Source organism: Molossus molossus, unplaced genomic scaffold (assembly GCF_014108415.1).
Source record: "Molossus molossus isolate mMolMol1 unplaced genomic scaffold, mMolMol1.p scaffold_m16_p_11, whole genome shotgun sequence".
In the NCBI taxonomy this organism is placed as follows: Eukaryota; Metazoa; Chordata; class Mammalia; order Chiroptera; family Molossidae; genus Molossus; species Molossus molossus.
In genome coordinates, this window is record NW_023425346.1 from 22,193,571 (window position 1) to 22,209,172 (window position 15,602).

A 15,602-nucleotide genomic window follows, 5' to 3' on the forward strand; every position below is an offset into this window, starting at 1 on the left:
GTAGAGAGAGGGCATGGACATTAAATAAGCAAACAAATACATAAACCAAATCATTGCAGGTCAGGCCAAGTGCTATGACCAGAACTGGTGGGAGAGAGCTACTTTATGTTTTGTGGTCAGCAAAGTTTTCTCAAAGGACAGTGAATTTTGACATGCATCCTAACTGGAAGAGAATAGTCATGCAAAGAAATGCATTCTAGACGGAGAAATTAGGAAATTCAAAAGTCATAAATCAGTCCCAACAGGGAGGCTGGGGTGAAGTGTGTGAGCATGAGAGAGAAATGAAGATAGAGAAGTAATCAGGAAAGACCTCACGGTTCAGAGTTAGAAGTCTGAATTTTATTCTTTACAGAATGGAAAGTCTATAGAAATCGAGCAGGAGTGATTAACATTTTCTAAAGGGTACTCTGACTATTGTTTGGAGAATAACTGAAGGGCCTATAGAAGCTTCCTACACTCTCAACCCAAGACTGTTTGGCATTGGCCTTCATTTTGTTCTTAGCATTCAGTTGGTTTATTAGATCAAGTGTCTGTTGAGGAGCTTAGATTAGAGTGATCAGTTTCTAGGGGGAAGTAAGGTAACCAAACCTGCTGTGAGGAGGTAAGAAGGCAGGAAAGATGACTCTCAGATTTTGAGATGGGTCAGTAGTGGAGATGGATTCATTGGTGTGTGGGAAGGGGAATAAGAGAAGAGAAATCTAGAGTTGAGACCAAACTTTTATTTCATTTAGTTATTTATTTTAAAATATAGAATGCTTCATGAATTTGTGTGTCATCGTTGCTCAGGGGCCATGCTAATCTTCTCTGTATCTTTCTAGTTCTAGTCTATATTTTGCCAAAGAGAGCGCAAGACCAAATCTTCAATGCCCTAATTTAGCCTAAGTAATTTTCACTTTATTTGCTCAACAGTGAAGAAGCCAGCAAAGGATATTTACTTGTTCACTTTGCTTGTAACAAACATTTAAGTATAATTAACATGAAGGGCTGGTTTCATGGGAATCCCCCTCACTCAGAAGGGCCCATGCTTAGTTTATTGCTCTGAAATTTTTAATAATTTTATTTTTGAACCTATATTTTTTAAAGTCCAGTGGAACCATGGAGCATGTGTGTAAACAGCGGTGATTTCCAAAACGTGTGTTGTCTGATATTTCTTGCCACCCCATTTGCACATAGTGTTCATGTTGTCCCAAGAGCATTTACTTCTACTGGGCCCACTATGAACAGGAGTTCAGGGAGGCACCAAACTAGTACAAAAAACGTGCATATGAAAGCCAATGGTTTTCTAAAAGTGTTGGTAGAATGCATGCATATAAAAAACAAAATAGCCCTGGCTGGTTTGGCTCAGCAGTTAGAGCGTTGGCCTGTGGTCCAGAGAGACCTCGGTTTGTTTCCCGCTAAGGACATGTACCTGGGTTGCAGTTTGTCCCGGCCCTGGTTGGGTCATGCAGGTGGCAGCCACTTGATGTGTCCCTTTTACGTCGATGTTTCTCTCTCTCTCTCTCTTCCTCTCTCTCCCTCCCTCTCTATCTGAATAAAAAAATGGAAAAATGTCCTCAGGTGAAGATAAAAAATAATAATAAAATTTATTTATTATTCTACTATTAATGGACACTGAAATAGCTTTTCAGTTTGGGACTATCATGAATAGTGCTACTATGATTATTCTTGTACATATCTTTTACTGCACATATCTGTTGAGTGTTTATTATATACATGTGAAATTGCTAGGTCAGAGGGTATGTTTATACTCATCTCTAGCTGCCAGGTTTTTAAAGCAATTATATAAATTCTGCTTTTCTACTAGGGATTATAAAAGTTCTATGTGTTTCATATCCTTTCCAGCATTGGTATTATTTGCATTTTAATGTTAGCTATCATGGTGGGTATATAGTGGTACTTCTGTGAGATCTGAGTTTGCAGTTCCTTAGTCTCTAATAAGATTTAATACCTCTTCATGATTTATTGGTCATTTGTAGATTCTCTTTTATTAAGTACCTGTTAAAGCCTTTTGCCCATTTTTTTACTAGGTTACTTATTTTTTTCTTATTATTTTGTAGGATTTTGTGATATATTTTATACTACTTCTTCATCGGATAAATGTATTGCAGACATCCTTTTCTACTCTGTGCTATGCATTTATGGTTTTCGTGAGGTTTTTTTTATTTTAATGCAATCTGATTTATTAGCACTTTCCATTTTAGTTAATAATGTTGTGTGTGTGTTCCTTTGGTTGTTTTATCTTTCACATCTAGCCTCATGTCCCATGTAGAATTAACTTTTTACATATCTGTAAAGGAGTCGACATTTCATTTTTTCCAATATGAATATCCAACTAACCCAGCACCATTTATTGAAAAGACCATCCTTCTCCACTGCACTGCAGCCTTACCTTTCTCTTTAATCAGAGGACTATATACAGGGTTGGGCAAAAGTAGGTTTACAGTTATTCATGTGGAAAATAATACAATAATCAATTAATAAATAAGAATAAAGTCTGTGTTGCCCATACTCACAACTGTAAATCTACTTTTGCCCCATCCTGTATGTGTGTGTCTATTCTGAAATCTCTGCTATGTTCACACTTATCTTGTGTTGTCATGGATATCTTAACATGGGTGAAGGGATAGATTACTAAGAACCAAAGAAAGTGAGAAGACCAATATAAATGAATGATGATAAGGGTCTACTATTTGATATTAGAAGTAAAAATAAGTGGACAGATCTAAGGCTGTAACAAAAGTAGAGTCAAGAACTCAAGCCTGATTGGATGTAGGGAGAAAGGCAAGAGGGAAGTCAAAGATAACTGAAGATTTTAGGCCAAATAACTGACAGATTGGTGAGACCATCAGGAGCTGGTTTCGAGAATGAGGGAGGGGAAAATGAGTTTAAAAAACAATAATTGAAACCTAAAGGATTTAAAGAACCATAGCTGCAAGTGTCCAGCAGGCAGCTGGAAATGGTGGACGGGAACTTGTAGAGATCAGGGCTAGAGACAGAGAATTGGGATTCTGTGTATATTGATATGTCCTAGATTAGACAGATGTGCTTTCTAAGGGAGAATGCATGAAGAGAGGATAGGGGGAGGAAGGAAAGTGGAAGGCTGAGATAGGAAGAGACCAGAAGTAGAAAGAGATAGAGGAAGGAGAGAAAGAGGAAGAAGGAAAAAGTCAAGGAGAGCGAATGAAAAAATAGATTTTAAAGTTTGGTCAATGGAGAAGGCTAGCCATATCTTTTTTCTAATATTAAATCAATGCATTGCTCAAGCATTCCACTAGAAATTATCTTGTGTCAGAGCCTTTGAGACTATACCACCCTTCCTGATCTGCTGTTCTGTGCCTACTGCTGTCTCCTTCCCAGCAGAAGACCCATGGGCTAATGGGGATTATACTGGGGCCCCCGGAATTTCTTGTCCCTGTATGAACATTTGAAGTGACAGTGGGTGGGCGGGTAATGATTCTTTACATTATTAGAGTGCTCTCCTGAAGAGAAATAAATGCATAAACTGATCGACTTGGGAATCAGGGAAAAGTGTATTTCATGTTGCAACAAAATCATAAAGATAATGCCCTGTTTTCCAATTGCGTTAAAAAAAAAACAAACTTTTTTTGATGTTTTTTTTTTTTCTTTTTTTGTTAATCCTCACCCAAGGATAGTTTTTCATTGATTTTTAGATAGAGTTAAAGGGAGAGAGAGAAACATCAATGTGAGAGAGATACATCAATTGGCTGCCTCCCACAAAACCCCACTCGGGCCAGGAATTGAACCTGAAACCCTACGGTCCATGGGCCAATGCTCTAATCCCTGAGCCAAACTGATCAGGTCTGCATTCAAGAATTTTTAATACACTGCATCTTCTGTTACATTTAGTAAAATTTTGGAATGTTGATGATTAGCACATAAAAACATTAAATATTCCTGATGGCCTGTAGACAAGATTAATTTACACCCTGGAAACCAGATGAGGTGTTAACTATATTCAGGTTGCACTTCAGTGGCTTGAAGGGTAATTATTTTACATTTCCAGAGCTAAAAAGAGATTTCCAAAAATAGAGTAGACTATCAAAGAAACAGTAAAACACTTGAATTGTTTTCTTAAAATTCCCTTCCATTCTGTCATTTTACTGACACTAATCAAAGTATTTGAAGTCCCATAGATAATAATGAGAGGCAATGTTTTGCAGAATGTTCTACCATCACTGATTAGTTTTGCACCAACCATTTTTTGCTTAAACAAAATTTAGAGAAATTAGAAAATAAAATATATCTATATATTTTATCAACTTGATAGACCCTCAGTATAAATTTGAAGATCTGAACCACATTCAGTAGTCACATCCATTCCTCTTTTAACTGTCTGACTCTTTGGAGAAAATGAGCTAAAAGTGAAAAGTGGAAGACTCTCCTTAAATAGTTTATACTAAAAAAGATACTCCTTATTTGCGTACTTGGACATTGAGGGACAGATTTAAGCTGACAAAGAAGTCCCAGAGCAGCATTTTTCTACTGTCTCCACTTCATTAAGAATATGAAGGTCTCGGCCAGGTAGCTCAGTTGGTTAGATCATTGTCCCAATATACCACGTTGCAGGTTCGATCTCTGGTCAGGACACATAAAAGAATCAATCAAGGAATGAATAAATAAATGGAACAATAAATTGATGTCTCTCTCTCTCTTCCTTCCTCTTTCTCTCTAAAATCAATAAATAAAATTTAAAAAGAATATTAATAAGTGAACACATACGTTAACTTGCAATAACACCTCACACATCCACTTGTCCAGAGGCAGTTTCATGACTGGTAACAAGAGCGATGGTCTCGTGACAGTTTTTATACCATAAAAACTCAACAGCCGAAACATGTCTAATTTTCAGTGCCAAAAAAACAAACAAATTGGAGTATGGCAATCAAAATTGTAACACAAAAACAAGACAAAATAATTTGGCTAACTGAACAAGCCCAGAATTATTTTTGCACTAAAGTTTCCATAATTCCTCTGGTCATAAGAAAGATTTTCACTCCTGAGACCTTAAATGTCATGTGTTAGCATTTTTGCACTCTTGAAATAATAAAGTGAGAAAGATCAAATACACACAAGTTTTACTTGTCTTTCACAAACAGTAACTGGAAAATGTTTGTGTGTGAAGGGAGGGTGGTATATGACATGTTCTTAATCCATTTTTCTGCATTTAGTTATCTTGATTAGTAAAAGTCAAATATATTCAAGTAGATATTTCAGACATCAGAAGTTAATTTGTAAAAGAAATAAGAATTAACTTTTAACAAAGACTTTAGAATACTAAGAGAAATGTTAGGAAAGTATCTCAAAATGTTGATTTTCCAACCAGAAAATGAATCTTAAAAAAAAAATCACAGCCCAATTAGCATCACTCAAGACTTTATAAAGTCTTCCTTTTATGTTTTGAGGAATGTAACAGCTTGAGTTAGATGAAAATTAAAATTCAGATGTTGAATTCACTGTGTGCTTGAACGTTTTGTAAATTCACTGAGCTGAGGCCCACATTTGTTTACTTGAGAACTTTTCAATAGAGGCCTTAAAATGTACTGCAGCTCCAAATAGATGCTCAAATCACAAATGCTAAAGCTATGCACATCTTTTTGTGACATGGTACACTGACATTGACGCCACACTTTTTACATAAAATGCCAAGGTGGTACAAAGAAATGTCGCCAATTTTCTTGGCTTGGGAGACACAGTTGAAACTATGTCTGTTGTGTTTCTGGGTAGTAATTTCTTAAGGAAATACCAAAGCAACTTCTAGTCAAAGATAGGAAAGGTCACCTCAGGGGCTGCAGTGAAAAGTCTTCCACTTTACTCATCACTTTGACTAGCAAAAGACCCACCAGGATTCCTAACATAACCTATTAAACTTTTTCCAGAGCACCCTGCGATCACAAAAGCACATTGTATTTTCAAATGGAATGTGCCCCACTCAAATTGTTTCCAGTCCCATTTATCTATTAGTGAGCCTATATGAAAATAAAAGACCTTATAATTTGATGATGATGATAATAATGGCCAACATGTATTACACACTTACCGTGTGTCCAGCACTGCAACCACCCTTTACCTGTGTTATTTCGTGTAACCCTCACACAGCCTATGAGGTAGATTCCATATTTCATCATCTGAAAGAGGCCATCCACACACTATGGTTTTTTAAACTATACAAATGTAAAAGAGGGAAAAAAAATGCTGCCAAATAAACTATGATGTAATGTTTTCTTGTCACCTCTAATTTTTATTTATACTTGTTGAAAGCACTCTTGTATCAAACTGAACTCTCATTGCTTTGTCATTTTTCTCAATACAGTTGGCCCTCTGTATCTGCAGATTTTTTTTCTTTTATTGATTTTAAAGAGAGGAAGGGAGAGAGAGGGAGAGAAACATCAATGAGAGAGAACATCAATTGGCCACCTCCTACACGCCCCACACTGGGGATCGGGCCCACAACATGGACATGTGCCCTGACCAGGAATTGAACCGGCCACTTCTTGGTGCATGGATCAACGTTCAACTACTGAGCCACACCGGCCAGACTATAACTGTGGATTTTGAGAACAGTTTTCCACCTGTGGTTGGGAATCTAATGATGCCAAGTGCTGACTGTATGAATGGTTCTACATAATCTTACATTAGGGACTTGAGCATTCACAGATTTTGATGTGTGCAGGTGTTCTGCAATCCAACCCTTGTGAATACCAAGGGACAACTTCATGCCAAGGGATTTGGAAATTCTCCTGTTTTGAGTTGCATGATTTGGTGTGATAAGCAGTCCTTTTTGCTGACTTTCGTAACAGAACAAACACAGTTTTAGCCATCTTCCTTTCTTGGATTTTTTTTTTTTAATCTTCACCCAAGGTTATTTTTCTATTGATTTTTAGATAGAGTAAAAGGGAGAGAGAGAGAGAGAAACATCGATGTGAGAGGGACGCATCAATTGGTTGCCTTCCACATGCCCTGACCAGGGCCGGGTATCAAGCCTGTAACCCAGTTACTTGCCCTTGACCAAGAATCAAACCCACAACCCCTCAGTATGCAGGCTGATGCTCTGTCCAACACTGCTCAAGGCCCTTTCTTGAATATCTTTAAGCACTCATTTTTTTGCCAAAGAAAAAAATCTTGGCATGATGATTATTCCTCGAATGATGAATATTTGTTTCATAGATACCAAAGTTAAGCCCTATTGCTGTTTCTGTATACACAATAACTTTTTGTCTTAAAGTCAAATGCATTGTGTAATCTTTGTGAAGACAATTTAAGTGGCAAATTAGCTGAGCACGTGCAGTAACATCACTCAGATAAAGTGATGGCATTGGGAACAGCAATGACCTAGAGTGTGTGTGCGTGTGCGCTCAGGCAACGCCAGCTATTTCTCAGCTGCCATGCAGCCAACGGTGATCGTAAAATGCCTTTCATTATATGAGTAATCTCAATTTCTGAGATATGAAAATGTGAAAAACTATTTCCTGTAATCTATAAAGTATAGCATGTTCAAAACATTGTATAATTGTTAAGAAGCCGAGACAGAATTGTTGCCCAGGAAATGTGACTCTGGACCACATTCTCTTAATTGCTGCATTACACTAGTCTTAGGAATATGAAGAAAATAAATCTATGCCATTATCTTAACTTTGCCATAATGAACTGAAGTTGGAACTCAATATAAGTTTCACCTTGGGTCTGTGCATTTAATTTCAAATCTTTGCTGCTGCTTCTTCTGTTTTTATTAAATTGTGACACCAATCTTAGTACTCTGTATAAAGAGGTGATGGTTTCTGACCGGAGAGTTTATGATCTAAATTAGACAGGACAAAACCAGGAAAATGAGATGACAAAAGATCATGAGAAGCTGGTGTTGGTTTCAATTTGCTTCATTTCCATGGTGCCAATTTTCTTAATGCTTCCTCAATCCACACTTCCTGTCATCTCTTTTTCTCCCAATTATTTTCAAGTCTGGTATAGCAGAGAATATATTCCCTTTATTGCAAGTGAAGAATCTGAGTATGCCCATATACACACAGCTGGAAAGGCAGTTCTAGCACTCAGATAGCCCTATATTTGGTGCACATCTATGTTCAAAGAAGTTATAATCTTGTTGCTACATTTAATTGGATGGGGAGCATTTGAGATCTTGCTCCCTGGTGTATGGTGTCACTTTGGCTCAGATAAAGTCATAAAAATTCTCTACAAGTTTGGGAAAAAAATTGGATGAATACAATAATCTTATTTGATCACACAAAACTTTCCTGCAAGAGAACTTACCAAGCACAAGATTTCAATTTAAATTTAGTGAATTTAGTGAAAATTTGGCACGGTGAAATAGTTCAGAGCATAGACTCTGGAGCCAGCTTTTCTTGGTCCGTATCCTGGCTCTGCCACTAACCAGCTCTACAAGCTTGGTCAAGTTACTTAACCTCTCTGTGCCACAGTTTCTCTATTAGGTGATGATTATAATAGCAACGAAAATTCTGAGTGTAAAGAAAATCAAAGGCTACAATCCTACCAATAATATTGTATATAGACTGGAAAAAATAGTCTTTTTTTTAAGGCTTTTATTATTTTTTTTATTATTGATTTTAGAGGGAGAGGGAGAGAGAGACAGAAAAATCGATGAGAGAGAACATCGATTGGCCCCCTCCTGCACACCCCACGCGGGGGATTTGCTCCACAACCCGGGCATGTACCCCGACCGGAAATTGAACCGGCGACCTCTTGGTGCATGGGTCGACACTCAACCACTGAGCCACACCAGCCAGACCTAGAAAGAATAGTCTTTAAGACAGACAGAAATTTAGACATGATGCGTAAAGAAATTTGGGAGGGAAAAGGAGGCACTATTTATTGTTATATTAAATTTGAATGAACTACCAGTTCACCTTCAGTTTTTAAATATGGTATTCATCTATATATATCAAATCTTTTTAGTGGCCCTCACAGGGTTATCAATTCCCAGTCCAGGTCTTTTGCTTACTGAATAACACTCCTGTTTAAATGTGCAGAAACATATTCACATATCATTTCCATAGTCCCAGTACAATTTGTTTATGTGCCTTGGCAAGAACATCTGATAAACACAGGCTTTCTTCCCAAAGCCACGTTGACGTTTGGGTTTTTGTGAGCACACTCAGGAGACTTACTAAGCAAATGAATGCCCATTGAATCCCTACTTTCCCTCTTTCCCTTTTAGTAACACTGATCATTGCCAGCTCTTTTCAGGATTGTTAAAAAGCATGTCCATACAAAGACAGTATATGGAAAAGTAATTCCTCACTCATGGCAGTATTAGAGTGCTTCAAAAGGGTAATGGTGAAGAAAAATAGTACAGCTGTCATGAAATATCTTAATTCAGCAAGAAGTCTGTTTCCCAATAGGAAAATCTAGGCGTAATATATATCGCATAGGCATATAACTACTACTACTGCACAACACACTCTTCACGTTAATGCAGGGGAGAGGGTGGTGAATAATGTCAAACATCAGAAGATAATAATGCATTTGTGTATGATAGGCTGCAATACCTCTAGCTTGTCTTTCTTATTTCCCTTCTTTGGGCTTTCAGTCCCAACATTCCCTCCCTCCCCATGCGTACTAGCAAGAGTTAGCTCATGACCCTGGCTGCCGCAATCAAAGGACCCTATCCCTCAGGTCAGAGTGAGTCAGGACTAGGCACACATGTGACCCAGTTCAGGTCAGTTTTTTCTTGGGTACATTATACCTAAACTAAAAGGAAGGATTCTCTTTTCTTTCTGTTACAGTGTTGGAAGAAAACAAGCTAGGAAATATACTGTGGCCACGTGTCCCAGCCTCTGGGAGGAAACCTACTTGTGTATAAGAGAAGAGGGGGCAGAGAGAAGCAAAATCAGAGATGAGAGCATGTTCCATCACCAAAGGGTGCCATTCACCCCTTACCCTACCTTGTGTCTTACGTGGTACCATTCCCCTGGAATACCGTATGAACAGTGCCCTCTGGAGGCATGATCCAAAGTTGTCTTACTGAAGAGAAAGAAAAAAAAAAACATCTAGCTCACTTTTAATGGTATTGCCATTCTCCAGGAGGGTCCTAGATCTTGTCCTTTAGTCCTGTGAAGTAGCAAATATCCTGTCCAGTTTCATCACCCGGTTAACTTCACTTACCTTCTTAGCTAGTTTGAGTAGAGTTTCCATCATTTGCAACTGAAAGAGTCCTGAATACTATAAACTTTCTATAACTGCGCAAAATGCGCTTACACAGTTCATTTCATCTCACGCAGAGAATGTACCTGTTTTATGGATGAGGGACAAAGAGTTTAAGGATTTGCTTGCCACTATGGTGGAGCAGATTTTTTAAAAAAATAGAAAGAAAAAAGGGATGGATATGAGAATTATACCTGGATCTCTTCCATGTGGGTTGAACAAGTTTTTCTCCAGGGTATATTATGCCACAATTATTTGTCTCCTAATTTACGTTTGGATTTAGGAGATGACAATTCCTGGATCTTCAACCACTCACTGACTGACAATATCGACTAAGTATTCTTCATTGCTCCTACCTGCACTATGAGTCAATTACCTGAAGAGAAGCTCACCATTGACACCTACTCAAATATCTATCAATGCTTTTTTAATAGTTCATATTATTAAACACTGTGCATCAAGCATGTTCAGAGCACTGTATTTGTATTAACTCATTTAATTCTCAGTAAGTACTTGTAGGGTAGACTTACCATTGTCCCTGTTCTATGCATGAGGAAACAGGCACTAAGCGATGAGAGATTCTGTAACTTGCCTTGGTTACAAGCTAGTAAGTGGAGGATTGTGGATTCAAATGGGGAAACAGCACTGCAGCATCCATCTTTTGCAGATGCTCACTATGTGGTGCTCAGGTGTTCTGCTTTGGATCCTTGAAAACATTTGATCACCTGTGCACCTGGGTGCCTGTCCTTTCTAATGCCTATTCTCATATATTGAATCTGCATTTCCTGTTGTATGACCTCTAGCCTGTGTGCCTATGAGAACTGATTGTCCCTTCTTGTTGACCCACCTTGGCTCCATCTTCATCTATATAAGCTGTATGACTAAAGGTAAATAAATACCTTTAGTGAGCCCACACTGACCTAACATTTCTAGCAGCAGTTCCAGGAGGACCCACAAGTAACTCGCTAATGCAGGGATGGGCAAAAGTAGGTTTACAGCTGGGAGTACACAAAACAGAGCTTATTCTTGTATTATTATTTCTTTAGTAATTATTGTATTACTCATTATTATTAAACTACCTCTACCCACCCCTGTATTTGCCTTCTCACCCCCCTTTTTAAATCTCTGTTGACCTTTTATATGAAGTATCACCTGAGATAAATTATTCTGGTCTTGAGAATGCTGGACCTAGTTATCTGCTTTCATTCATATTTACTGAAAGCATTTGCAAAGAGTTCAGACATCAAAGGTACATTGTGGTAAACTTAAAATGTTACTGATTAGAAGAATAGCAGGTGCTGACAGTGGAAAAGTAGGCTTTGAGGCTCACCAAAGGTTACAAATTTTCCATCATAAAATGAGTAAGTTCTGAGGATCTAATGTACAGCATGGTGACTATAGTTAATAATACTGTGTTGTGTACTTGAAATTTGTTAAGAGAATAGGTCTTAAATGTTCTCACCAAAAATAAAAATAAAAAAGATAACTATAGGAGTGATAGATGTGTTAATTAACTTGATTGTGGAAATTAGTTCACAATGCATATGTATATCAGATCATCATGTTGTATACTTTAGATATGTTACAAATGTATTTCTCAAAAAAAGAAATGAGAAGAAAAGAAAAGAAAAGAAAAGAAAAGCCAGGCTTTGGGACAGCATAGGCAGAATCACTAATCAAGACAGCTCCGAGATTCAGCTGACTCTGGGTCCAGATGCTGCAATGAATGAACTTCAAATAACTTTCTTCTTGACTCAGTTCCAGATTATAGGCCAGACCAATCAGCTTATCTGTGCCTGGGTCTCAGCTAGGGCAGGGCCAGACACATGACTAACATTTCTACTCAAAATTTTCACAAATAAAAATAAAAATTAGAACTTACAGAAAGAGAAACAAAGCAAAAAATCCCATTTACCATTGCGCCATAAAAAACTAAAATACCTAGGAATAAACTTAACCAAAGAAATAAAGGACCTATTCGCAGAAAACTACAGGTCATTGAAAAAAGAAATAGAGGAAGATATAAAAAAAGTGGAAGCACATACCCTGTTCATGGATTGGGAGAATTAACATCATTAAAATGTCCATATTACCCAAAGCAATCTATAAATTCAACGCAATCCCCATCAAAATACCAACGGCATACTTCACAGAATTAGAACAATTATTTCAAAAGTTCATATGGAACCAAAAAAGGCCTCGAATAGCCACAGCAATCTTGAAAAGGAAGAACAAAGTTGGAGGGATCACAATACCAGATTTCAGGTTATACTACAAGGCCACTGTAATCAAAACAGCCTGGTACTAGCACAAGAACAGGCAGATAGACCAGTGGAACAGAACAGAGAACCCAGAAATGGACCCAAGGCAATATGCTCAATTAATATTGACAAAGGTGGCAAGAGCATACAGTGAAGTAATGACAGCCTCTTTAATAAATGGTGCTGGGAAAATTGGACAGCTACTTGGAGAAAAATGAAATTAGACCATCAAATTACACCCTACACAAGAATAAACTCAAAATGGATAAAAGACTTAAATGTAACTCATGAATCCATAAAAATCCTAAAAGAGACTGTGGGCAACAAAATGTCAGACATCATACGCAGCAGAATTTTTACCGACACATCACCTAAGGCAATAGAAACAAAGGAGAAAATGAACACATGGAACTACATCAAACTCAAAAGTTTCTGCACAGAGAAAGATACAATCATCAAAACGAAAAGGCTACCCTCTGTATGGGAGAGTATAATTGCCAATGATATATCAGATAAGGGGTTAATTTCCAATACATATAGAGTGCTCATACAACTCCACAAAAGGAAGACAAAGAATCCAATTAAAAAATGGGCAGAGGAACTAAATAGACACCTCTCCAAACAGGACATACAAATGGCTAAGAGACATATGAAGAAATGCTCAACATCAATAATCATCAGAGAGATGAAAGTTAAAACAACAATGAGATATCCCCTCATACCTGTCAGAATGGCCGCCATCAACAAATCATCAAACAACAAGTGTTGGCAAAGGTGTGGAGAAAAGGGGACTCTAGTGCACTGCTGGTGGGAATGCAGACTGGTGCAGCCACTATGAAAAACATTATGGTGTTACCTCAAAAAATTAAAAGTTGAACTTCTATTTGACCCAGTGATCCCACTTCTAGGAATATACCCTAAGAAGCCTAAAACACCAATCAGAAAGAATATATGTACCCCCATGTTTGTAGCAGCACTATTTACAATAGCTAAGATCTGGAAATAGCCCAAGTGTCCATCAGTAGATGAATGGATAAAAAAGCTTTGGTACATATACACAATGGAGTACTACGCAGCTGTAAGAAAGAAAGACCTCTTATCCTTTGAGACTACATGGAGGGACCTGGAAAGTATCATCCTAAGTGAAACAAGCCAAACAGAGAAAGACAAGTATCATATGATCTTGCTTATTTGTGGATTATAATGAACACAACAGTCTGAGGAAGGGGGTAGTCCCAGAGATGTGGAAGTGAGATACAGACTGACAATCCCCTAAATAGGGGGGTGGTGGGGAAGAGATAAACCACAGAACTTATATGCATGTATCCATGAACAGTGGACATGGACAACAAACTGGGGAAAGGGCAGAGAGGGAGGGGGAGGGGAGAATCAGTGGGGGGGGGGAGAGAAACATCTGTAACAAAAATTAGTTAATAAAAAAAAAATTTATCCTAAAAGTCACAGTAAAATTGGAAGTGGTTGATGGATGTAACACATCACTGTCTACTGTACAGCACTAACTTCAGCACCACAACCTTGACCATGAGTGTGTTATTCCCAGTTACAGTATCTGAGTTTAATGGCACTTAGAAGGGTGCTTTTATTCATAACTTGAGGAAGATGACAAAAAAATTTACTGAGACAAAGTAACTTCATACTTGGTAATGCTACCTAGATACATGTTAAAACACAATGGACTAGAAAGGATACAAAGAAGTCCTGACAACCTACTTGTCTCACATACAGCATGATAAGCCTGCAACAAGGAGGCTAAGGGAGTAGTCTGACCCAGAGCAGGGTTCCTTTCTGGGATCCACACTTCCCATACTTCTGTTTTAAGGGTCCCACATAATTGTTATTGCAATTATTTAAGTCACTGGCTTTATCAGTTGATGGTTGTCCTTCCCTCAGCTATTCTGTTCTATTTTGGCTTTATAATGCGGCAGCATTTACCTTCGAACTTGAACTTTCCATGTCTGTGGCTGTTTTCTTTGATGACTAACTTCTCTTCAGAGAATCAGTCATCTCCAGGCTGCAAGTATACAATAAACTGTCTCTTTAAAAAGGCAATTACTTCTTTATTGACATACCAAATACTGATTCTATTTTGCAAGGAAATGTAGACACATGATAATTTCTGAATAAGGCCATGAAAAAAATTGTCAATCTTTGCTTAATCTAGTCCTTGCAGTGTGATCACAGAAGTAGGTCACAAAGAATATTTTTATATATCTTATGGGGTACACTTCCCTCCTGGAAATTATTCCATTAATAGAATAAATGAATTAAATCAAAATCCCACCTTCTTGATCAGATTCCAAAATGGCGGCAGAGTGAATGGAAGCTACACAGACCATCTCCCAGGACCAAACTGGAATGACAAAGAAAGAAAATAAGGACAAATCATCAGGAAAAAGAAACAGAAAAGCAGCTTGGAGGACCATATAATCAGGGACTCTGACTCAGTCCTGGTAGGACTGCAGAGGCATGAGAGGTGGGCTAGGAGCCCATGGTCAGCAGCGGCCTTAGCTGTGAGCAGTGCCCTCAGGTCACATTCTCAAGCAGCTCCACAGCGCAGAGCCGGGACAGACGCTGAAATAGTCACAGCCACTCACCTTGGACTCCAACAAGAAAGGGCAGACTGGACTGTAACTGTGTGGGGACACTCGGGATTTGGAGGGCGCTCAGAGCTTTTGCTAAGTTGCGGCCATGCAGGATGCTGGTCATCTTACTTCTTCCCAGAGCTCTGGGGAGAGGTGGAGGCCCCTCCCTCGGTGATTCAATCCCACCGGTGGCCATTGAAATGCAAACTGAGGCGCATTAACAACCAGCATCTGCCCCACCCTCGGGAAATTCCCTTATGCTAAACATCTGAGAGAGTTTTTCATTCAACTGAGAACCCAAGTCTCTTCAAGTAACGGAAAATAATAGCCTCCAGGCAAAAAAGCTAGAGGATAACTGAACCATTCCTGGGCTTGCAAATCTACCCAGGAGAGAAAGATTTGACAGTGGTGTTTAAAGTGGGTCCTCCCATGCTAATCCAAACCCAGTAAAGGGAGCCACAAACAGCAGAACACCAACACCCACAAGGAAAATGTGGCAGGCTCCAAAGCCCACTGTGATAGCCAAAACGGTAAAACACAGAAA

General features: G+C 38.4%; 1 non-coding gene across 1 annotated transcript; it reads right to left on the bottom strand.

Annotated features, from left to right (window-relative positions):
• Positions 1–741: 741 nt before the first annotated feature.
• Positions 742–846, bottom strand: LOC118625888. Its single transcript, XR_004958747.1, has one exon. It is a non-coding gene; the product is annotated as a U6 spliceosomal RNA (small nuclear RNA).
• Positions 847–15,602: the final 14,756 nt, after the last annotated feature.